The sequence below is a fragment of the Zonotrichia leucophrys genome, chromosome 18 (assembly GCF_028769735.1).
Source record: "Zonotrichia leucophrys gambelii isolate GWCS_2022_RI chromosome 18, RI_Zleu_2.0, whole genome shotgun sequence".
In the NCBI taxonomy this organism is placed as follows: Eukaryota; Metazoa; Chordata; class Aves; order Passeriformes; family Passerellidae; genus Zonotrichia; species Zonotrichia leucophrys.
Window position 1 is genome coordinate 8,024,288 of NC_088187.1, and position 22,655 is coordinate 8,046,942.

The window sequence follows — 22,655 nt, forward strand, 5'->3', positions numbered from 1 at the left end:
CTGCAGCTCTGGCTGGAATGTGTGGAGTAAACGCTTGTTAACAATCTGTGCACAGGCAGAGAACTGCCTGATGAAAAGGTACTAGAAAAATGTTATTTAAATACAACACAGATTTCCTAGGGTTATCAAAAGAACAAACCAGGTTTTAGGTCTAAGAATACCAAACCACAGCAGCAAATCAGCAAATGTTTGCATTTCTCACTGAAACCAAGTCTGGTAATAATGAGTGAAATGTCCCAACCAGTTCTAAGATACGAAAGGCAAGCCAGAAAACCAACAGAGAGAAATATTTCTGTATTTGTTTCACAGCCCCCAAATTCTGCTGGAGAATTTTCCACTCTTCCAGATGTTTTCTGAGGGAGGGAGAGAGAGAGAGATGTTCTGATTTCAAATGCTGTGTTGCTTCTAAGCCAATGAGACCACTCTGTACCACCTGGAGAAGGCAAGGTGACAAGTGGCAGTGCCCCATGAGGCTCAGGCAGTGATGTATCACTGCCCTGTGTTCTGTACTTAACACTGCTCTGCCTTTGTCTTTGCTTTGCAGGCATTTTATCTTTATCATGGGTAAGACCAGGAATGTGTGTCTCTGAGAGAGAATGTGCGTGGGGCTACAAGCTTCATCTCAGTGCAAATAATATTTTGGCAGGAAATCTACAGGAGATTAAATTAGGGGCCTAATGACTGAATATTAAATATTTCAAGTTTTGAGTTCCTTTAAATAAGCAGCTACAGAAAAAAGAGAAGTCTGACAAAATTAGCAGGTCCAAAAGCACTAGAGGAATCCACTAAGGCTGACTTGTTTTTTTGGTGCAAATTTAAAAAGACTTTTTATTATTATTTTTATTAGTAGCTGTATATGTCAACATGCTATTTCCTCAATGCGTTTCAAGTCCAGATTAGCCAGAGTTTTAGGTATTGGCAGACTTGCTACAATGGAAGGGAAATGCCAATGGAATAACTTTAAACATGATCCAATCCCTGATGATTCATTGGATGTGTTAAAATTTCCTTTGAGACCATGTAAGTAATGCAGGGACTGGAGTGCAGAGTGCTGTGACTCAGCTCTCCGAGGCAGCGGGAGGATGTCAGAATTACTCACTGGGACAGGAGGAATCTCATTTATCTATTTATAGGCAAGGCTGAGATGAGCTTGAACCATTAAAGAGCTGAGTTTGCCAGTTCCCATAGGGGAGGAGTAGGGAAGGACCTCACTTTAGCTGTTGAAATCAAAGCTTCCTTTTTTTCCCCCATTTCCAAAGCTGGTGGCTGGCCAGTTATGCTTTCTCCTGCTCACACAGGCAGCACAGGACTCCTCCTCCCTGTAAGAGGCCAGTGCCCACTTTGCCAAAATCCCATCTGCTGCACGTTTCTAGGAACACAGGGCTCAGCATTACTGAGCCAGTATCCCACTATCACAATCAATTACATCATATCATGCTTTTTGGCAGCCTATTCCAACACTTCATCTTAAATTTCCAGCCCTAATATCATTTGTTCTTGTGCCAGCATCGTAATTTAGTTTAAACAATTCTCTTTTTTTCTCTGATCTTTACCTATCAGATGTATTTACCAAAAACAATCCTATCTGCTCTAGTCTTTGTTTTGAGAAACTAAACAAATGAAGCTCTTCTAGTCTCCTCTTGTTCTAAACCCTCTGATCATCCTTAATGCCCTTCTCTGTACCTGCTAATCTTCCTTGAACATGAGTGAACCTGTATCTTCTAGGACTGTGTTTGCCTTTGCATATCAGATTGGTGGCTCACAGTTATCCCTCAGAGCAAGTAATTCTCTCTATGTGTTTTTTTTTAACCACCCTGCTTTTGTCCTTTTCAAGTGAGTAATGTGATATTCTAGTGATTAATTTTTAACTGCCTGTCTTTATACTTTGTCTATTCTATCTCAAATTCTGTCATTAAGTTATTGCTGATTGATGTTCTGATCCTTCTCTGGATTAGCAAAGCCCGTGTCCTCAGCACATTTCTTTATGACATTCCTACAGCTGTGCCAACAAAATAAGTAGGACTGGCTCAAGAGTGACCCTTGAGGAGTTCCACTCTCTGTCCAGCATTTCTGCTTCCCACAGAGCTCCCTGTCCTTGGCTTTAGCAGTTCTGCATTTGCCATCCACACTAATCCCCATCTTCTCAACTTCAACTACTAATTTCCCATGTGGTGTAATATCAGATTCTTGACTCATGTCTGGATAGAGTATATCACCTGTATTTCATTTGTCTTGGAAAAAAAAAAATCAGTCATCAAAGAGAAATATGAGGTTACGCTGAGCTCCTTTAATGTGCCAGTTCTTTCCAAATCCTGAGGTGGAAATCTGCCAGGGCACCTTGATCTGAGCACATGGAATTCTTTAAGCTTTTCCTTCCGTCTTACATGTGATAATTTTCATTCCCTTAAGTATGTTCCTACTAGAAATCCCATCTTTGCCCCATTGTCCAATATGATAATCTCTACTGAAAATGTAGGTAAAGTGGTTTTAATTGATTTTGGACCATATGTAGACTAGTCTAATCTCAATCACACTCTCCCTATATAATGACCATGTTTTTCCTTTTCTCCCCTTCTGTATTTATCTAACTGAAACCTTCTACCATCTGCTTCATTTCCTTTTCAAAATCTGATTCACAACTTTACTTTTGACATTTCTCATTCTACCCTTATATTTTCTGAACTCAGCAAATTAAAACAGGAAGACTGAAGCAAATAGCTCCTCCAGTTTTGCCCCAACACTCTTCTCTGATACCACACTCCTGGCAAAGGTGACAGAGGAGCTCCTAAAGCAGGTCCAGAACTGCTGGGCTGAACATGCCCTTGGTGATGGGCTGCAGAGGCAGGTGCTCATTCCCTGCAGTGGTTCCCCTACAGACACTGATTTCAGTCCCTGGCTGCACCTGAACCCAGCACCCCATTGCTGCTCAGACCTTCTGCCCATCCCTTGTCTGCTCTCACCACACTCCTGCATGTGTTTGGGGCTGGTTTTGGAGTGTTTCCCTTCAGGGTTTGTCCTCTTGCATGTTCCAGCTAGTTTTGGAATCCAGTTCCCATCACATTCAACTCCTCAGGTCTTCGGTGCAGTTGATTCCACTCCTTTGTTCTCAACGTTTGTCCTTTGAGAGATGAATACTGAGTGACTGTGTGTGACTACAGACAGTGCTGGATTCAGCCCTAATGAGGTACCCTTAAAAACTCTTAACCAGAGTCTTCACAGGCTCTGGATGACTCAAGAGCTCAGTGCTTTAGAGACAGTGAAAGAACTTCACTTGCCTTTCCTGTGTGTGTGTGAGACACTGTAACCTTTCTCAGGATGAACCAGCATTTTCATTTCATAGACAACTGAGACATAAAGATCACACTTCAGAACATACTGCAATCCCTGAGGAATTAGTTAAGTGCCTGAGGTGAAGTTCAAAGCCTCCTGACCCCCCTGAGTTTGCTGCAGCAGCCAGACCTTGCTCACCTGAAAATGAGGTGCCTGTGCCAAGCTATTCACTTTGAATTCGGTCTGGTTCTTGAAGAAAGCAAAGCTCACCCAGACCCTGAACTGACCTGTTCCAGACATGCAGCCAGGACAAGCAGCAGAGGCTCAGTTTAACTGGCTGTACAGGGCCTATTCCAGAAAAGAGGAAACCAACACTCAAAACACATCATAAAAATGTACTGGTCATCCAAACCCCTTTAAAAATCACTGTCATGTAGGGTTTGTGTACTCAAAGTGGGACTTGAATCTCAGCAGAGATGGTCACCCACCATCAGTGAGATGGTCACTCAGCAGTGGGTCACCCACCCACTCACTGACTTCCCCACTGCCATGAGAATCTCTCCAGGATCCTGCCTGTGACTTGTCCTTGCTTTCCCTGTTTTCTGAGTTGCAGAATGGCAGCAGCACATCCCTCGCTTCCCAAAACAGCATGAGAGACTACCACAGCACTGAGGCCATGCTGCTGTCCCAAAAAGATGGAAGATGGATGGAAGCTCTTCCATTGGCAAACTGATGCATGTTCCATCCCCGGAGAAGAGGTGAAATGGCAGAGCAAAGCAAATTTCTCTCCTCTCCATTAATATACTGTAAATATTCTGGAGGGGGAGAAAAGCTGTGCCCCTCTCCCAGAGCATGTCTGCCTCAAATTCACAGTGCTCTGCTGGGCACCTACTGACCTTGGCAGTGTCACAGGACTAGGGTTTGTCTAAAAAAGTAACCTCCTTGTGAACAGGCTCTTTGCTTTGGGAAACACAAAGCAGTCTTGTCTTCCAAGTGTCCAAGCCTTCTTTTCATGTCTGTTTAGTCCTTCAGCAGCATTTATTTTTGGCCTTGAGAGAAAAACACAACTCCACATTAAAGGGATGGTGTCCAGTTAAACCCACAGGCTGCACCACCCTTTGCTCCCCCCTGGCAGGGGAAGGCAGTGGAGGAGACCAACAACAAACAAGAGGAAAGTCTATCAGCTCTTGGGCACAAAACTGCTTTTGCTTTCTAGTGAAAGGAGCAGAGCATCCTCAGCAGCGCAGAGCAACTGGCCAACCAGGCCAGAGCCTGGATGCCTGAGGCTTTTTAGTAACAGTAGTAACAAGTCCAGAGGCTACATTTCCACTTGTTTTCATTTCCAAAAGCCTTTCCAGCTGAGATAGCTCAGAGCAGGGAGACACCAATGGTCCACAATGTTGTCTTGAGTTTGTGGTGGGTCTAAGTCTGGCAGTGCCAGACCTCAGCACATCACCTATAAATGATACAAATCAGAAACACACCCTTTCATGCTGCCCCTCAGTGCCCAGAGCCCTTCCAGCCCCTCAGGACAATGTGTGAGGAGCTGAGGAGGGGCTGCAGGTCACCACTGTCTCCTGAGCCACATGTGCACCCTGTTCCAGGTAAGTGCTAAGGCAAAGTGCTCAGGCCTCCAGTGGATTATGCTCACCTGTTTAACTCCATACAGGAGAGGGATTCCCAGAGCCAGTGCCAGCCTTGTCACCTCCTGCAGAGTCTCATGACTGTGTGTGGCCTGAGGCAGCTGCAGAAGGGCTAAGGGCTCACAAAGCTGAAGCCTGAGGCACAAAGTTCAAGGCAGAGGTTCTGTATGGAGAGTGTGTGTGGTCAGGACCTGCATTCCTTGGGGGAGAGGCAGAGGAGAGCAGGACTGCCTCAGGAGCTCTCCTGATGGGATCTGCAAGAGGAAATAAGCTCATTTTGGCCACAAACTATGTTTTGGGCCACCCATCATCATTCAGCATCCCAGGTCAGGGAGCTGTGCTCCCTGCCCATAGCACAGTGACTGAGCTGGGCCCCAGGACAGTCCCTAAAGCACTCTGCTCTCGAGCTCCACAGGACAGTGACCACAGCCCTGCTCCCTGAAATAAGGGGACTCTGGCCACAGTCCTGATTCCTCTCCCTCCTACATCAATACCGCATCTTTTACATCCACAGACTTCAGTGATTGGAGCTGTCAGGCCATGGATGTCCATGAGGGCATGGCAGGGCCCAAAGAGATGGAGAACAGAAGCTGCAATCCGTGTCTGCCTCACACTTAGCGAGTTAGGGAATATTAACAACGCATCACTCGGAGCAAGTGCTCCTGCCTGACCTTGGCAAGGGGCACTTTGAGAAGGATAAAACTGCATTTTCATTCCTGAGAATCCTCCTCCAGTAATAAGATGTCCCCCATGGGATGCTGGTAGCACATTGGTATTGTCTGCAGAGTGGCTGGGGGCTCGGGGCTGACATTGCTAAACCGTACACACAAACCACCTCTGAATGTCATCAGTCCAGACCCAAGATTTACAAACACACAGTCAGGTAGGCTGTCCTCCAATTAGTCTGGGAATCTAAAAAAAAAAGAAAACAAACCCAACCAAACCCCTCAGTAATTCTGTATTCTTTCCTTTGCATATAAAACATCGTTAAAATAATTAGTAAAACAGATGCATTGTATCAGTAACTGACAAATTAAGAATTCAGTCATGGTTGTTCAGAAACCCACTGCCTCCTTGCAGTACCAATAATGATTATTTATAGCCTGCTCTGCAAGGAAAGCAATCCAGAAAAACAGAATGATTATAATGTAATGCACTCATCCCCAGGGAGAAGTCTGGTGCAAGTTGCAGCCGACATCTCACACCATTTTCTTGTCTTGAATTTTAAACTTTATTGTAAGTACTGTTTGTGTATTTTGCAGAGAATGTCTCAGTTCCTCTATAACAAGTACTCATTTTATTCCTGCTGAATTTCATTGAACTTATTCCTGTTATAAGAGGCAGATCCATATTACTGCTTTATAGAGCAATCTCTTAGCTGCCTATTCACAAGAATGTGCAGCCTGGCAAAAGAATGAGCTGAGGGAATGAGCTGGGTGGCAGATGAGCTATTACTCTCCATATCACCATAGCATCTGGAGCACACAGCACTAACATGGGCTATGAGAAATCCTCTGCTCTCAAAAAGAGCTAACAAAGAAAATACACAGAGGGTGGGAGGTGAGGAAGAGCCACAGAAAAGAGAAGGAGCTGAACAATGTCACATTGCCAGCAACTGAGAAAAGCAGGAGCAAAGTCCCTGTCTCAGCCCCCTCCAGCTTCATGCTGCCTTTGCTCATTTTTGATTCTGCATTTGGATATGATGCATTTTTAACTGGAAGTTCAATTCAGAAAAAGAAAGTAATTTTTTTCTTATTTGCTAAGAAAACTGCCTTTCTGCTGGTTGTGCAAACAAATTCTTTCCCATGATTAATACCTGTCTCCTGTGCTGAAGACATCAGTCTCTGCATGAATCAAATCTTAATGAAGCAAAACTCTCTTCTCAGAAAAGAACATTTCTCATTTTTCTTCTGCAAGCATTCGTTCTCACAATTTCTCTTATTTAGCCCTATGATAATTTTATGATGCACTCCCAACATAACTCACAGTACTTCTCATTATTGTGTGCCACAAGTGTTTACAGAGCCATTTTTGTGGCAGACACCAGCCTTTAGACATTCCACATTTCCTGTTCCGCTGGAGCCAATCACTCACTGTTCACTACTGAGATGCAAGTCCCTAATTAATTTATACACAACAAAGCACTTCAGTCATTGCAATGAAAGCGTAACGGAGAGCAGACCATTAGCAAAAATTGGCTATCAAGCATGGAGAAATTATTTCCTTTTCATGTTTCCATCAATATTAAGATTGATTCATCATCTTGCAAAAAACCCCTCCCCCAATACCAAACTGCCTTTACACTTTTCCACCAATGCTGGATGGGATACCTGTGCCAGTTTTGTTTTCTCTCACATCAAGGAAACCTCTCTGATATGCTGAGAAGAACTGGGGACTTCACAGGGGACTTCACAACTGGTTCAACTCTACTCATATTCTCTTTATAGAATCAGAGCATAATAGCCTGGTTTTAACAAAAAAAAAAAATCAAGATTAAATTCAATATATTCTGAAGGAGTGAAAATTCCTAGCAACAGCTGAAAGAGAAGTGGAATCTATAAATGCCTCTTTCATCTTTATCAAATTACTATTCAGTGCAGTTACATTTATTAATAACAACATCCCTTAAACCACATTGTGAAAATCCATTAGCAAGAAATGCTTTAAAATGCTCAACACGCTATAACAGATGATTTACCAAAAGCTAAAACAATTAAATACTATGAGCAGAGTGGGCATTTTCATGGGCCATGGAGCTTGGCACGGGGACATTATGGTATGATCAGAAATGGACAGTTTGCATAGCATAACTTTTTAATTCTATAATCTCCATTAGAAAGGGGATAGGCAAGCTTAAGAGTGTTTTCTGACTTTTCCTTCATCTCACTTCCATATGTACTCACCACTAAAATTGCTGATGGGCATTTCAAAGTCATCACCTGTGGCATTTGCTACACACTGAGGTGCCAGACTGCTCTGAGTCAGGTTTGGAGAGGAACCTGTGAGAGCAGATCACTGCTCCCAGAGGAAACGTCCTCTGACTGTCCCAAACCCTGACAAGAGCCCTCTAAGAAGTTTAATTGTCCCCATGAGGGTCTGACCAGGGGGGCAATCACTGCACTGTTTTCTCCTTCAGCACATCCTGCACTGGCCCTGGAAATTCTCCTACTCCCCTCCTGTATTTCTTTACTTGTCCTTTTGAACACAGTTGAAATGTCAACCACTGTGAAAGAACTGGATATTGACTCTAATTCAGGTGGAGGATTCTGTCCTTATTTTCCTGCAAAAAATTGCCGTTCCTGGCTTTGGTGCACACCCCACAACACAGAAGGTTCCCTCAGGTCCCGGGGGATGATTCCAGAGGGACAGACTGAGTCCTTCTCTCGCTGCTTCCAGCTTGGAGCAGAGAACAATAATGGCACAGAGAGCTCGGCTGTCCCAGCCGTGACTGCGGCCAAGGAGCTGCGTGATGACATTTGCTTTGTTGCTGCAGAAGGCAAAGCCTGAGTCAGGGATTACAGGAAAGGTGAGGGGGAAGGGGCAGAAGATGCAGCCACAGCTGTGGAGGGAGTGAAACAGCAGCTCTGGGGTCCCCATGCACTTTCTGGCCTGCACAGGGGGTGCTGTGGGGGGTTTTGGCTGACCCGCTGGTAGATCAGGTTCCCCTTCCAGATTTGATCATTCCCTAAATCCATGAAGAGATGCCTGAGGCAGGCCAGATTGTTTCTGAGGCAGATACCCACAGTGCAGCCCACTTCCCACCAGAGTGAAAAGCTCTTTGCACGTCTAAGCTGTAGGTTGAATTCCCCCCAGCCGACAGACAGACAGACCTGAGTCACACACCAGCCACCCTCGTGCTCACCTGTCCCCCTGGGGCCTCCACTCAGGAGCACAAAGCAGTGGCAGAACAAATTTGTGGCAGAATGCATCTTCTGGAATCACACACGAGCCAAATTGTTAGATCATTTTCTGTCCCAGCTGAAATTGCAGCTCTGTGATTGCTTGTGATTGAGCAGAACTAAAAAACACATAATTACACAGGCCAAGGCACAGGCATGGGCAACTACAGATGCTGGTGCTCAGCTGGGAAAGTGCAGCACATGGTAGGGAAAAGTTGGAAATGGTGTGTACATTCCACCTCATCCCCTCTGCAGAGCTTTTGGCCTTCAACTTGTGCAGAGCAAAAGGCTGGGATTTCTCAGGTGTAATGACAGATTGTGTGGCACAAAACATCAGAAACTGGCAGTGCTTGAGCTGGTGGGTTCAGCTCGCCCAGCCAGATGAAAGCAGTCTGGACTAATGCTGGTGAGACAATAGTTGGCATCTCCCAGGCACATCATTCTTGGCTGTAGCACTCCCCTCCTGGTTCATGTTCTGTTTTCTCTGTTGTTGACCTCCAGTGATGGAAGAAAGGGGTTGGACAGGGAGATGAAAAGGAGAAGGCAGTGGATGGCTCTGGGAACAGAAGAGAGGCCTGAAGGAATGGGAAAGAGAAGGAACAGCTGTGGGGCTGGGAGGGAAATGGAGACAGGGAATGAAACAGATATGCTTCCCCTTTGGGATGGTGGGCTGAGCCAGTGGGAACAAACCAGGGCTAATATGAAAGGGAGGAAACCAGAGAAGAGAAAAAAGATGGAACAAGGGAGATCACAGAGAGCAACAGGAAACAGCACTAAGACGACAGAGAAGAAGGCTGGGACATGTTGGGGAAAAGCAAAGAGTGAAAAAAACTTCAGGAATATTATGCAAAAGACAGAGAGAATTAGAAAAAAGTCCTGTGAAAATGCCAGCAACTCAGCTGCTGAAACTCCTGTACACTTACATCAACATCACACCACAGACCAGCACCAGGGGAGGAGGTTTGGGGCTGATTTTTAATTTCATGGAAAGACTTTCAGTGATGCAGAACATGAACTTCAGCTCCCACTGAAGTCAGAGTGGTTCAGAGGTGCTTACAGCCACAAGAACACCAGACCCAGCCTGATAAAGCCCAGGAGATGGGAAGCTACATGACAACCCTGAGAACAACCAGCCTTTACCTTGCCCAGCTCCCACCTGCAGACCCAGGGTGATGAGGACCAGCACATGCAGGGAGGGAGCCCAGGGCAGGACCACAGCTGCCATTTGTCCCCAGGAGCAGTGAAGTCCTTCATTTACATGTCTAAGCTTGAGTAGGGGTAAGAGGCATCCTCTTTGCTGCTTGAAGTGAATGTTTGGCTTGTTGGCACAGCTTGTTTCATTTGGCTGTTAGTGCTCGGTCAGTGTTATTAGAGAAAGCAATAAAAACACATTAAATACAAGGAGCTACATTAAAACAACATGGAGTTTGCAACGCAAACCAAAAAAAGCAGGAGGTCTGAGTATGGAGACAGCAATTCCCTCCTTCAGTCATCCTCTTCTTCTCCCTAAATATGGAGAGTGTTATGGTGGAGGGGTGGAGGGCCCAGGGGTCACCATTCATCTGGGAAATGCCAGATCTGTATCCAAGTCTGGCTCCTTCCCCCAGTGCCATGGTGGCTACTGAGGTCACAAGTGGGGGCAGATATCTCACTCTGATGCAAGATAAGAATTCAAAAGCACTGAGCTCCCAGAACTGTACCTTCTGCCAGAGTTTTGCTTCAGTGCAATCTCCCCAGAGGCAACTGGCGTCCATCCTCAGCCATATCTCTCTCCAGTATACATAAACCATCATTAAAGTGCACCTAAAGTGTTCTTCCTCTCCACACATCAATGGTGAGCTGCTTCCAGACTCAGTTCTTACACTTGCCATGTTTTTCCACTGTTTTCTTGTGACCATATAATAAGGGGCAGGTCCCCCCACCACCAAGAGGGACTGGAGATGTCAGAGTGACACACAGCACCTGTCCTGGCTGGTGCTCACTGCTTGAGCCCAGCTTCTGCAGCTCCATCAGATCTCTTGGGTTCTGCTCCAGCCTTGAGATTTTTAATTGCATTTTATTAACTGATCTGAGCCACAGCTGTGTCCCCACATTTCTGCTGCACCATGAAAACCACAACTGCATGTTACATCTGGGACAATGGTGAGGTGATTGTTGTTAAGCCTGGGATTCCTAAGGAAACAAAGCATTACAGGTATTGACTGTGTGTGTGTGTGTCTGTGTGTCTGAGTAGTTCTAGAACAGCATGAAACAATTTCAACACAACAGAGGAGAGGATCTCTCAAAGCTCTGAAGCTCCCAGAGGTGACTGGAGAGGACAGCTGGAGGATACAGACACCATTAGTATTCCCTGAGAAAAGGCAGTGGTGAGTGCTCCCTTCAGAGCAGACAGGAGACAGCACATGGCTGAAAGCTGAAAGTAAGGAAATTACTCCTCAATGACCTCAGTGCGCCTGAACACCTTCTCTTGCCCCTCCTATGGGAGCTGGACCCTGCACAGTTGCATTCACAGCTTTCCCCCCTCACCTGCCCTTCATCCTGCAGCCCAAATTCCAGTGGAAGGGGGTCCCTGAGTGCTCCTGCAAAAGCAGAGGCAGCAGGGAGAGGATCCAGGTGCAAAATGCTGGAACTGCAGTGCTGCCCCTCAGCACATCCATTGCTCCTGCCCAGGGGCAGCTCTGAGAACATGGTGGAAGTTACAGAACTGGATCACTGCTTGAGCAATGTCCCTTCGAGGGCATTCACTCCCCTGTGCCATGAAATGACAAGTTATTATTTAACAGCAGACCTCACAGGGAGGAATGTTTTTCTGTATTCAGGCCTCTAACAAGCATAGCAATTGTTTACTGTACTCAGAGCAACCCAACAGTAGCTATAATGTAATAATTATAGAGAATCCTTCCTAAAAATGTATTTCCAATGCATCAGCATAAATTCAGCTGGCAATGAACACACGAGTTCAGCCCAGCTTCAGAATGAGATCGTGCACTGCATTTTGTGCAGCTGTGCAAGGACTCTGGTGTGGAGCTCAGGAGCCAATGCCTTGCAGTGATGGAGGGAAGGACAAGAAGCAGCATGGAAGCAGACAGAAGAGTCACAGGTTCTGTTCTCTATGGTCAATGACAACAGAAAACACCAGGACAAATTTCAATCTGGATAAACTGAGGGTTTGGAAGTCATAACATCATTTTTTAATCTGGGTGCTGACTTGCTGGTCTCTGGTTTTAGAGGTTCAGTCTGAGTCCAGGCTGCACCAGCATTTTTCATGGAGACGATTCATTATTATTATTTTATTTCATCCCCACACTCTAGAAGAGCATGTAGAGGACCCTGCAAGCTCCTTGGAGGATCCTTCCTTGAGCTCAATATTGGTGAACTCCAGCTCATGCTACTGTGCCTCCACTTCCTCACCTGCAAATAAGGCCAAGACAGAAACCCCTCAACCTAGGGGTCTGTTCAGGTTTTGAAAACAATTCTAGCACCTTGAAAGAAGGCTTCCCTAGAAGCCCAGTCTGCAATTTATTGCTTCAATTAAAAAGTGTGTGTTTTACAATCCACAATCTGTTTACACCTCTTACAGCTATGTCTCTAAAAAGAGCTGGGCTCTGCTACTCACAGATTTGTTGAACAAGCGGGCTCACCAACCTTCCACGACACACAGCACTTCTGTGTAACTCTGCAGGCTGTGTTTGACTTGTCTGAACTTGAACAGTCACCACTGATTGATTGGCTTCTAAAAATACCCACCCTCCATGTTTCCAAGTCTGGAGAGCTCCTGTTGATTTAGATGGAGATTTTCTTGCTGGTCAGAGGCTGAGACAGACACCTGACACCAGGCTCTGCTGCTGCCTCCTGCCCTGGCAGGGAGCAGCAGAGACACCAGGGCTGCTCTCAGCTCTGGGGCATGATGGAAGCAGCCCTACACATCTCTTCTCTTCCTGCATCCCCATTTCCAGGCTCCCCCTGCAGCTGTTGGTACTCAGTGGGATGATGTGCAGCCACCAGGAGCTGGAAGTGTCCCCACAGAGAGGGGAGAGCTTCCAGAGGCAGCCACTGGCAGCAGAAGGCATGGCAGCACACCTGGAGAGAGATGCAGACCTGGCCACTGTCACAGCAGCCACCAGGGGAAAAGCCAGGCTGCCACCTCCAGAGGAGGCAGTGGATGTCCTGTTGGTCTGGGACCTGTCACTGGTGGCACTTGTGTCCCAGCTCCATCATCAAGCCAGCTCTAAGAGAGAGCTCCATCACAGGATAAAGCTACTTTGGGCTCTCTGAGAGACCACAGCTAGACTGTTCCTATGGAGTACCAGGCTGATGGAAGAAATTAATGTTATTCTGGGAGCACGTGGGCTTGGAGATGATCACTGCAGCCAGACCTCACTTTCACAGCTCCACACTCAATCTCTTTTGTGTACAGGTTAAAAATGGGATCTGGCTCTGCTGCCCCAATCCAAGGTCTTGCAGAACCCATTGTTCCAAGACTCAGAGCCCTCCCTGTTTTCATCTTAAGTGTATTGCATGGCAGTTTATTCTATCAGCCAAAACTTTCCTTCCTTTTATATAATATTTTTCTTCTGCAGCAGCTACAGAAAGCAGTGCCCACACCCCTTTGGCTTTTCCTTGCAAGCACCACTCACTGTCCCAGTCACCTTCTAAATTCCACTCTGGATTTATTCTTCCCAAAGATGGATGATGAGAACTGTCCATGGCTTTTCAGATGAAAGTTCAGCTGTTCTTGCACAGTGGCAGGAGCAGTTCCTCATCTTTTCTGGAAACAGCTTTCCCGATAAACCCTATGATCTCATTTGGCTTTTGTGTTCAGTTTTAAAAGGGGTATAAAGCAGGCTCTCCACTATTTCACTTCATTTGATTTTAGTGTTTGTTATCTGGAAAGAAGAGGGTAGTTAAACTGCCTTTTTAATTAAATTCCTTTAAATCTTTGAAAACAATAAAGAAAGAAAGATAGCAAACAAAGTCAGACAGAAGAATTACCATGTGTATGACCAGTGGTATTTTTTCCCGTAACACGTTTATATATAAATCTCTTTTCCAAAAACTTGCAACATTTCTCAGTCGCTCAGTCTGTCTCCTGGGTAACTTGACACCTCACAAGAGGAGCCTTGTGCCTCTGCTCTTTAGTGGGACATGAGTCTTAGGAACTCTGTTGAAATTCTCCTCTAAATAAAGAGTATTCCTAGTTTCTGGAAGGTGAGAAGAGCTTGGGGTATTGCATCCTTCTTCCTTTGCTTCTCTCCATCTTCGCAGAGCTAATGAAAAAGGCTCTGAGCAGCAGTAACTTCACTAAACCATGGTCCCTTTGGGCACACAGACTCCTTCTGTAGGTCTGGGAAAAGCTCCTAAGAATTTACATGAGCAAGGAGACAGTAAATAGGCTTAGGTTTGCTGTACAAAGGTTCAAATCTGCAGTGTCAAATGTTTAGAGCTCCATAAATTAAAAGTAAAGTTGAAAACCCATGGCTTAGCTGAAATAACTTGACAAAGGTCCTCTGCTGGCAGCACAGCATCTACAGGATGAAATCTCACACTTGCACTGGAAGTGTCAGAAGCTCAGACCCTGCCATTCAATTAAATCCTGGTGCAATAGTTGTGACCACAATGAAGACATCTGAGTGCAGAGCTGCTTCCTGCTGCATCCTCCTGCAACATCCTGCACCCACCTGCAACCTCCTGCCTCCTGCTGCATCCTCCTGCATCCACCTGCAACCTCCTGCATCCTGCTGCATCCTGAGTCTCAGTGTGCTGAACCATCAGTCCCAAGAGATGAGGGCAGTGGGAAGAACAAGTGTGACCAAGTTGCTCACCTGCCATTGCTCCAGCTGGCCACAAGTAGCACAGAGGGGATGTAAAACACTGTAGGTTTGACTCATAGGGCAGTCTAAAATCCCATGATATTAAGACTGGAATGTGTTTTCCATTTGCACTGGAACTGGGGAATCAGGAAGGTGCTGAAGTGCAGCTTGCTCCGTGGGACAGTCTGTACTGCAGCAGCACCTCAGAGCTCCCTCCAAAACCAGACCTTTGTGGCAGCTGCTGCTGCTTTTAATGTACATTCGACCCTTTTAAAGTACAGATTGCAGAAATGTAGGACTGGGTACTGAGGGCTACTTCACTGTCTACCAAATGGCTCTCAAACATTGCTTGCTGCTTGCCCTTCAGTAAGAGCTACTTTAGGCAAGTTTTTTTACAACTTGCCTGATTCCTTTTTCATTAATTGCTGTTATATGCTTTTTTTTTTAATAAGGAGACAATGCTTTCTGTGTCTCCTTCCTCAGACACCACTGATTTCCCAGGGACTTCTCAAAAATCAAGTTCAGTTATTGTAGGTTGAAGTTAATCTAAAATTGGTGACTTGTCAATTTTAGAAGTTTTAATTTCCCACTGTCTGCTTGCTTTAGACACACATAACATTTTTAAATAATGTGCCTTCTCTCTCTCCCCACATAGAAACCCACTGTGTTTCCCTGTCCTCCACAGAGTATGTGACCTCTAGCTGCTCTCCTTGCTTATCAAGTCAAGGAATTCATTCAGCTCCTCAGCAGCTCCAACCACTGACTCTCCATTCACATCCCTCTAAAGGCCCCACCAGCTCCTTGATCAGTTTAGAGAGATTTATACTTGTGTGCCCCTTCATATCCTTCCTCCTCAGGCTTTGATTTACCATTGTGGCTTCCTTATCACTCTGTAGCACTTCCTACATGTTTGTCTTTATAGCTCCTTGTTTTCCCTCTTTGAAATCACCCCCGAGTTGGTTTCCTTAATGGCAGTGGGAAAAATTCATCTGTCAGAGAGGCCTTTGCAAGGAGCTGTGCAAACCTGAGCTCCTGAGGAATGCAAATGGCATTCTGCTCCTCACGCTGGCCCTAAGCACAGGAAGAACTTTCAACCTATATCAAACTTCCTTGGGCAGTTCTCAGACCCTTGCCTGCTTTTACATTTCCTGTGCATTCTCTGCAGAAAAGCTCTGTGCCCTCCACAAGGCATGAGGAAATTTGACCTTTTTCACCTGCTTTCTCAGTGCCCCTCTCCAAGAGCCACTCCAGCAAGACTTTCTCTAGCACAGACAGTTCCACAGCTGCACAATCTTGCTCTTCATTTTTTTCCCCCCTTCCTGGGTTTTGTGATCTATTCATTACACAGTTTGTGTTACCCCATTAAAAACCATGACTAATGGGAAAATGCAGGGTTGTGCTGGAAAGGACAGTGGCTGGGGTGACCACCACCCTGAGGATCCCCATGAGGGCCTCTTGGGGTCTCAGGTGAACTGATCTGGATGGCAATGATGGATCAAAGGGAGCCTCAGCCCCCCCAGTGCTCAGCTGCTCCTTGGCTGGACCCAAGGTTCGAGCTCCTCATCTTTTAACTCAGCCTTTGAAGTTACTTCCACATTCATTCTCCTGCTCCTAAACATTCCCCTCTGCAGGGATTAAAGCTGGTAGTAAAATATCTCACAAATGTTTATGATCACTATTACACCTGTTCCTAGAAGAATTTCACAGTCAATTGAGTCACATTATTCTTTTCATATTGGCTTTTCCCTGCCCTGGTATCCAGATTTCCCAATCACACAAACCAAGAGAGAGCCTTGGCAGGTTATGAATTCAGAACATTCTTTAAAGTGTTTTAAACTCAAATCCTCACCAAATGCAGACATGCAAGCCAGGCAGATAATGAGATGTCTTCAACCAGCTGAACTGCAGAAAAAAAGAGGGAATGTTTCCTGTAAACATTGCCTCTAAAGCACTGGGATGTGCATGGCCAAGAACTCAAGCCAGCTGCTATAATTTCTAGATCAATTTTATCCAAATAAAGGCATTCCTACTCTACATTGCACAGCTTTGATCCTTTAGGGAGGAATTCCAGTTACCAGTGTGAGTTCATACAGATCTGGATACAACCAATACTCTAGCATGCAAGAGGCTGAGCAGAAAAGCAAGGGGAAAATTTAAGCTTTCTTTGGCATTTATTCAACCTGAATTTCCCAACAGAAAAACAAAAGCTCAGCACTTATGGGTGAAATTCCCCCATGACAGAGCAAGGTTTGTCTTTCAAAGAGGAGCTAAGGCAGGCACAGTCCGGCCATTTGGAATCACACTCTACAAAGTCTAGCTAGAAGCAGGAATAGGAAATAGAGCCTTTGAGACTCCCCTACTGCCATCAAAAATCACCTGGAAATCCCAGGTGCTGTAAGGAGAGGAGAGGAGAGTCTCCATTTGTAAAACATTCCTGGCCAGAGTTCAAGTTTCACTGTCATCACTCATTGCCAATCAACTTTCAGCCCCTTCTCTCCTGTAACCCATTTCAGCTGTTAGCACCAAGCAGCAATAAAAACAAATCCATGTTCACTCAGAAATCACATTGAAATGTCTTCATGCAAAGGGAGAAGTTTCACATCCTACACATCAGATTTCACGTGGGAACAACTTGCAGACTTCCAGCATAGAATAATTTTTCCAATAGGAAAAATCAAGTCCTATAGTAAAGGCTGATCTAATAATTATATTCACAAGGAATACATTCACATACATATATATATATATATTGAAGGAATATATTCACATCTCTGAATGTCCATGAAATTGTCACAGAGATACCACAGTTATATCCTCCTATAGTTCTAAGGAAAATCTTATCTCATCCACTGAGATACAGTAACTTCCAGCACAGTGTTCAATAGTTATAGCTCTGTCCTAAAAGTCTAATTGCACAACACAGTAAAAATAGATGCAACACGAGCACTTACAAAAATGTACTGCAATGTCAAACAGCTCTGCCAAAAAAACACAATGGCAGGCCTTGGTCCTGCAAAGCCCCACATGCAGTCACGCTGCTTTTTCACACATTTGGAATAGCTTTTCTGAAATCCATGCAGCTATCCATAACAGGCAAGGCCTTTTGCAGGACCAGGGCACTGCTTTACTTGTTCTATTGGTGGAAAATTAGATCTGTTCACTCCTATATAACCTCTTTCAAACAGCATTGAATTACCTACAAGTTACTAAAATTAGACTAACAAATAAATTACTTTGCAGCCGAGCTGATAAAATGTGACTGTTTACATATGATTTAATCCTAGAACTAAGATTAAAGACTACTTCAAACAGAGTCTTTATCCAGTATGTCACATAAAACTCTGTTTGGTTTCAGCAGAGCCGAGAATGACTTTAACAAGCTTGTTAATCACAGATTAAGAATGGAAAAGGTCCTACTTGGCACCAGGTGTGCCATCAATAACAGCTGGGATGCAGGGGAGCTGCAGGATGACCGAGCTGCAGTGCCAAGGAGCAGCTCCAGGGCTGGAGCTGTGCCATGCTCAGGGCACAGGCACAGCAGCTCCAGAGCAGCCCCTGGGGACAGGAGCTCGGAGACCTCCCTCTCACACCAGCTCTGCCTGAAGGCCTCTAAGCCTCTGGTGGATCCACTTGAAAAGTCAGCAACTATTCCTGGGAATCCAAAATTGCCTCAATCAGTGGTTTCTAGCCCTAATGAAGTCCCCTCCCCTTTTGTTGGTTTGTGTTTTGGATGAAACAAGGCACAAGGCTGATGTTCCTCACCTTTGCCTTGGCAAGGGCACTGTAGGCATGTGTTCAAATACCTGTTAGGGTCCTTGTCCATCTCTGGAAATGCCCAGCACCCCAGAGGCACAGGCTGAGCACAGCCTTTGTTGGCACAGCCAGTGGAGCTCCTGCCATCTCCTCTGGGGAGCCCACAGGCACCTGGCACCAAGGCCAGGCTCAGGGACAGGCACCTGGGCACTTCTCATGGCAGCTGCCAGCATTTCACCTGGCCATGTCTGTATTTCACCTGGCCATCCCTGTCCCTTGTTTGGCCACCCCTGTCCCTCACCTGACTATCCCTGTCCCTCACCTGGCCACCCCTGTCCCTTCTGCCCTCCCTGTCTCCAGGGGCTCCCCCGTGGTGCTCCACAGTTCAGGTACAGCCCCCTACACCCTCCAGCTCTCCCCTCCAAGAGCACCTTCCTGCTGGGGTGGGCAATCAGCCCCTCTCAGGTTAGAGTGTGATCCATGGCTGACTTGCAGGCACTATCATGGAACAGATGTGAGGTGGAAATGGGCTGGAATAGGAGGAAGGCCCAGGCCCACAGGACCCCAAGCCTCAAGTGAAGCCCTGCAAGGTCCTTTCTGCTCATCCAAGGCAGCATTCCAGCACCACAGGCTCTCCCAACCCCACCAAACCACACAGGGAGAAGAGAAAATCTGTTCCACATTAAAGATATCTAACAATCCTTTTTAAGCACAACCACAAAGGCTTTGCATGAGCAGCCCTTCTCATATTTACCTCCCATGCAGTCCCAAGGTCCCCCAAAATGAACCAGAGACACTTTGCACATCAGAACAGTCTGGTTGCAACAGCTGCCCTGTGTATAAGCACTGGACAAGCTTTCCCACCAAAAACCCACTACAGAATCTTTGCAAGCCCATCTTTTAGGTTTTAGCTCTTGCTCTGCAAAATCCAGGTCTATATGGGCAACACACAGCACATGGGGATGGCATCCAAGGATCCAGTGGGCACTGGCAGCCCCAGCTCCCCTCCAGCACATGGAGTCAGCACAGCCAGCCTGACTGACCATCCACAGGTGAGTCATCTCCCAGCTGTTTGTTATAGTCAAGACAGAAAATAAAGGGGGGACAGACATTTCTTTCCCCAAGGTAATTTTAGGTTTTTGTCACAAATCTCCCGAAGGTAAAAAGCAGAAGAAAAGATCTGGAATCCTCCCTTCTGCTGTGCAGTGGATAAGCTGTGATTCAGCAGGAAAGTCCTTTTGAGTTTTCCTAGTTCCCATTATTGCAGTGCCCAAATATCCCATTGTGAAACAAAGTCTCCCCCAGCGAGGTGCAGTGCCAATGCACAAGAAACATCAGGGGTTTACAAAAGGGAAGAGCAGCCCTGGCGCCTGAGATTCTGCAAACGCTGTGCAGCCGACCTTTGGGAAGCACTTCTGAAATCCCTCTCATCAAAACAGAGGCTCCTAAAATCACTTCTCATATTTTATAATGTTGCTCAGATCTCTGCCCTGACAGTTTAGCAGTGGAATTCAAGTTTATGATCTGTACTCCACAGCCTTTACTTGCTGCAATTTACTGCATGTTAAGGCCCAAGCAATTGCAGAGAGCACGCACAGAATTATCTTCAGCTTATATTGCATGTGGTTTGCATTGTTCAGCTTTTATTGTGTGCTCCATGCCATTAATGCCTTGTGTTTCTATAGCATCTCCCAGGTGAAGGACTCAACAGTGTAGAAAGGTAAATGCAGCTGAAGAACACAGCAAAGTCTGGCAGAACTCCCCACTCTGTGACTATTCTGACAATTTCAAGTTGTCTGGTAAAGTGCTGAGTGGTGCCTTTCTGCTCCTGCAAGAAGCCTGAGCTCTGCACACTGCTGCCAAGCTGGTGCAGGACCAGACTGGTTTATCCCTGCAGTTCCCCTGGGTGAGTGACTCTGAGCTCTCTGCCCTTTCCACAGTGCAGAGCCAGTGCCTGCACGTACCCATTTCCTTGGGAAGCTCTGCAAAAGGGCAAAGCTGAAAAATGCACTGCTGTGCAGCCAGCCCTGATCCAGCTCTTCCTCCCCTGCAGGTCCCGAGGGCTTTCCCAGCATGCTACTGTCAGCACCAGGAAAAAAGGAAATTCTCCTGAAATGTTTGGGAGCCAGGACTAAGTGTGCTGACAATTCTTTTCTTTGCACAGAGCTGCCATGTGTTCAGGTTCTCCTGGATAGTTCTTTCTTTCCTCATACAAATCATGCATAATAGAATTAGAAGACTTTATATATTTGCTGTAAAGGTGGAATTTTCAAAGGGAAATAGAGATAAACAACTGCTTTTCCAGGATTCCTGGCTATCCAGCAGCCAGTTTGAGAGCAGCACTTGCTGGACTTCTGGCATTCCTGGTTTTGTCACACATACAAGGATCAGGTGCACAACAGACACGTGGCCCTGAAGATCTGAGCCTGCTCTGGGCTTCTACAACAACCCCGGTGTCTGAGATCACCCTGTGTGTGCAGATCAGCTGCACAGAACACACACACACAGGATGCTTCCTGCAAATGCTGCATTCATTGTGCCAATAGACAGATTTCTGCAAGGAAATATTTACCTCCACTTGGCTTTTAGCAAGTCTTCCTGTACCTCAGCCTGTCAGTGGGATGCTGTCATCAATCCACAAATCCTGCAAACGCCCAGGACAGATATAATTTCAGCTGAATCAAAAAGGTCACCCAAGAGCAGCACAATAACACAACCAACTCAATCACATGGGGTATTTGTCAGATCTTGTTCCTGTGTGTTCTTCTCAAATCTGACTCTCTTTAGATTCTGACTGAGCCATCACACTTCTGCCTGTGCCCCCAGTACTCAGACATATGCTCAGCTTTGGTTAAATTTGACTTCTTGTTGTGTTATGCAACTGAGTTTTACTCAGTGTTATCTTTTGATTGACTCCTCCACTATTCCCCTCCCAACGGATTTATCTGAGGCCAATGACAGCCAGCAAATACTCACTAGAACTCTTGTCTTTGGCAGCACATGCTGGCAGTAAGTGTTTTCAGGCAGTTTGAGAAGTGGGTGTCACTTACATTAGCTCACTCTAAAATCTTGACTCACCCTTCATGCACATAATCCCTCCTGCAAATTCTAGGCCATGGATTTTAATAGAGTTTCCAAAGTAGGTGTGAGGGCCACTGGCTGTGCTAATTTAGTTCCTATTGATTTATCTTGTCTCCTTTCATGGCAGCAAATTGTAAATGCTTCCTTTGCTTCCCTGGGTGTTTGCTCCCTGTGTGACAAGTCTCTAGCATTGATGGAATGTGTTAGTGAAAAGTGCCTTGATGCCTGTTTTCAATATCACAGAGACAGAGCCATCACCCACTGACAGTCTCACTCTGGGAGAGCTGGCTGCTTCAGCCTCTACCCATTTAGCCAGAGAGGAAAGCTGGGCCCTGTGACGTGAAGACTCCACAGTAAGACACAAATAGAAACTCCAGAAGGCATGAAACAATGAAACACACCTGGCTTTAGCACTGGAGCTCAGACCTCAGACTTGCTGTCAGTGCAGGGCAAAGAAGGGAAGTCCATGGTACAGCAGTGCAATAGAGGAAAACTGATGCTTCATTAGTGTGAGCAAAGGCAGCTCCATCCACCTTTCATGTGCCTGTTTAATTAGGGCTTGATCAGGCCTGAGCCCTGAGAAAGGCCTGAGCTCCAGCTGCTTTTAGTTCTCACTCTTGATTTGAGCAGTAATCACATGTTTTTTTGTAAATATAGCATTAAGCATTTCCTCTAGGGAAAAGGACATTTAGATGGAGCCTACAAAGGCCATAATTTTTCTCTTTGGTTATAATTATGTATTACATTAATGTTGGTTTTTAATGAACAAAACAAGTGACTTAATCTTTATAATTACACATTTGAAAAAAAGAAGTGTTACAGATGCCTTTTGCAGTGTGTTTCCCTGCCTCCTGCACTGGGAATCCCAGCCTGTGCCTCTGAAGGAGATATGCTGGGACTGCCAGTTGCCAACTCAAATTCACAAACTTCTGGTTGTGCCAGTTTGTGAATTACAGACCTGCTGTCTGCAAATGACTGGTTTTCAAAGCAAAGGCAGCCATCATTTCAAAGGCTGAGAAAGAAATATATCATAAATCAGTGTATGTGGACTTTATTTATAAAGATCTAATTAAATTTTGTTCTGTAATTCCAGTGTGCTGTTTACAGACACAGTGTATATTTTTTCTTCCTCTTTTTGGCCATGAACACGAGCAATATACCTTATAATTCTCTTCCTCCCTCATGTGCCTGTTTTTATG

The 22,655-nt window shown here is 45.7% G+C and overlaps 1 long non-coding RNA gene across 1 annotated transcript; it reads right to left on the reverse strand.

Annotated features, from left to right (window-relative positions):
- Positions 1-266: 266 nt before the first annotated feature.
- LOC135455510 (uncharacterized) lies at positions 267-21,968 on the reverse strand. The gene is made up of 4 exons (XR_010442334.1): positions 21,858-21,968; positions 20,948-21,019; positions 4,922-5,167; positions 267-4,726 (listed from the first exon to the last, which is right to left on the reverse strand). It is a non-coding gene; the product is annotated as an uncharacterized LOC135455510 (long non-coding RNA).
- Between the last annotated feature and the right edge of the window lie 687 nt (positions 21,969-22,655).